This window comes from Cricetulus griseus, assembly GCF_003668045.3.
Source record: "Cricetulus griseus strain 17A/GY chromosome 1 unlocalized genomic scaffold, alternate assembly CriGri-PICRH-1.0 chr1_0, whole genome shotgun sequence".
In the NCBI taxonomy this organism is placed as follows: domain Eukaryota; kingdom Metazoa; phylum Chordata; class Mammalia; order Rodentia; family Cricetidae; genus Cricetulus; species Cricetulus griseus.
The window spans coordinates 234,025,257-234,028,280 of record NW_023276806.1 but is presented as its reverse complement, the minus strand read 5'-3'; the positions used below and the strand labels follow the sequence as shown (position 1 = coordinate 234,028,280).

At 47.8% G+C, this 3,024-nt stretch overlaps 1 pseudogene; it reads left to right on the top strand.

The window, feature by feature from the left end:
• Positions 1–283: 283 nt before the first annotated feature.
• LOC100762654 lies at positions 284–1,200 on the top strand (annotated as a pseudogene).
• Positions 1,201–3,024: the final 1,824 nt, after the last annotated feature.

Below are 3,024 nucleotides of genomic sequence, written 5' to 3'. Positions count from 1 at the left end.
TTCTGTGATGAGTGCTCCCATGTCCCCTCTCGAGGCTGGGACCATCCAAGTCTGAGTTGGCTTCAACTGCAATAAAAAACCTGGTGACCTTTAACTCCCTCCCCCCCAAGAAAGTGATTTTGGCTCGAGCCTTCCACTTGAGAATCGGTTCTGCATAACCCGGAAGTGAACATATATCTTGCGGATTTTGACTCCAGCACGTGGTTGCCGGCCGGCTTCTGGGTGCTACTGTCGAGTGGAGCAGCTTTCTGCTGCTGCCCCAGAGTCAGGACACCGGGGGGCCATGGAGGGCCCGAACGTGGGCGAGCTGCGGGCCAAGGTGGAGCAGGAGGCAGCGGAGAAGCTGCAGGGCATCGCGGTGCACAAAGAGCTGGAGCTGGAGCTCGACCTGGACAACCTGCTGGCTTCGGACCGCGACCTCCCCCCCTCCCCCCGCGACGGTGCTGCGCCAGGCTGGGCCCTTGGCCAAGGCCGAGCTGCGGACCCTGGCGCGGGACAACACGCAGCTGCTCATCAGCCAGCTGCTGGCAGCAGTTCCTGCGCCTAAAGGGCATCAGGCCCAAGAAGACCAACCTCGCGTGAGCGGCGCAGCTGGGGCTACAAGCGCACCGGGATGACACCAAGGAATGGCTGATCCAGGTGCCTGGGGGCGCCCACCCCAGGGAAGAGCAGTTCGCCAAGCGGATTCAGGACAAGAAGGACCACGTGGCCAAGAACGAGCTGAACCGGCTGCGGAACCTGGCCCGAGCGAGCGCACAAGGTCCAGATGCCCAGCTCAGCCGGCCTGCACCCTCGGGGACACCAGAGTAAGGAGGAGCTGGCCCGCGCCACGCACGCACACACACACACACACGTAGCCAAGGGCTCCACCGCTTCGGTGGGGCGCTTCCCGGCTCTTTTTCTTGGCTGCAGCTACTTCGAGTCATGAACAGCAAGAAGCCTCAGCTGGACGTGATGAGGGCCACCAACAAGCAGATGAGGGAGGAGGACCAAGACGAAATTGCCAACAGGAGGAAAATGGGCCTAAAGGGCAAGAAAAAGGGGACCCGGCAAGGACCTTCGAGCAAGAGAAAAAGCGGACCGCCGGGCCAGGGAGAGAAGAGGAAAGGCGGCTTTGGAGGCCAGAAACACTCCAGGCCTCCTGCTTTAGGTGGCAAAAAGAAAGGGATGCTGCACCAAGGTGGGCAGAGGAGGAAGTAGTTTTCTTCCCACTGGACCTGTTCTGCAAAATCAAGGACTGTGTGTACTAAGGGTTAAGTTGTGCACAATGCAGGCCGCAGCCCCATTGAGCTTGAGATTGAAGGGACATGTTTGCCTCCCTTCAGGACAGTCAGTGCTGGACTACAAATTAACACTTTTCCCCCAATGGAGACATTGGCTGGAAATTAAGGGCGTATTTTGAGAACACAACAATTAGAGAAATGATATGGTATCTCCCTACACACATGAGAGACTTTTTTCCTTTTTTTTTTTTTTTTACACAAATGTAAAGACTTACAAATCCTTTACTATGAAAACAACTCTTACAGTACAGAGAAATCGTACAGGAGGAAAGCCTTGCAAGTGTAAGGATTGTGAGAAATCCTTTACTGCGAAGTCAACTCTTACACAGCAAAGAATTCACAGGAGAGAATCTTTTAAAAATCCAGGAATGTGACAAATGTTTTACTACATGCACAAATCTTAGAGAACATCAGAAAATTCATACTGGACAGAAATCTTTGAAATCTGAAGAGTGTGACAAATATCTTGCTTCATGCATATACCTTATACAATATCAGAAAGTCCATACTGGTTAGAAACCTTACAAATGTAGAGAATATGACTTGTCTTTTATCTGGAGTTTAAATCTAAAAAACCTCCGTGACTCCATATTGAAGAGTACCATTACATATGTCCAAAATGAGACAAATTATTTTTCTTCAAGTAAAATGTAGTACATATCTGAGGGACCATTCTGATAGAAACATTAAAAATATCTGGAATTTGACAAATCTGTTACCTATCTGACACATCTAAGAACACAGAGTTCACACAGGAGAGAGGTATTATGGGTGTAAGGAATGTATGAATATGTTTGTTAGCTGCTCTTAGAGCACATCAGAAAATGAATCAGACTGTAGCATATCTTAAACCACCTTTCAAATCTTGGGAGATATCAGGGAGTTTATCCTGGACAGAAAACACCTTTGTAAATCATGTGACATAGCATTTATACCATATTCTTGACTTATAAACCCCATATATGCATACTGGAAACAAAGATGTGTAACTTTTGAAAGCCTTTGGTGATGTTGTAAACTTGTAATTTAACACCGTGTTCATATTGAAGTAAAACTCTGCAAAAGTAACTGTGCAAATTAGTTCTATTTTATGTCAATACCTTTTGTACAAGCATTTCTGTGCACTACCAGTTTGATGATGATGGTGGAGACCAGAAGAGGGTATCATATTCCCTGAACCTGTTCTTACACACAGCTGTGGGTTCTATATCTTGATCAACATCCAAAATTGAGATTCATGCCTTGCAAAGCGATACACACCCTCAATCCCAGGACTTGGTAGGCAGAGACAAGAATATCTCTGCGAGTCTGAAGCTTTCCTGGTCTACATAGTCTGTTCTATGACTGTCAGGCCTTCATACCAGTTTTAATAATAATGGTAATTGTTGGGAGCCAAAGATCTCAGGGCTTGGCATGAGATCCTAGGCCATTCTGGTCTGGTCACATAGTTGTATATTAACCTTTATATAGCAGCTTCTTAGAACCTCAGCTCAAGAAAAGAAACAACTTGACCCAGTCCTCCACCAACAGCCTCAGCCACCGAGCCAACCCTTCCTGGACCTCTTGTTAAAGTGCTGAGACAAACTTTGGTCTTTATCAGGACCTAATGATTTGGGGAGGGACACCCAGAGGGTATGCACTGATGAGCTGCTTTGGATGTGAAGAAAGCCCACGGTTTTCCTAGTGTCTGAAGTACTGGAGAACAAGCATAACCACTCTCCAACTAAATGGTGACCTTCAT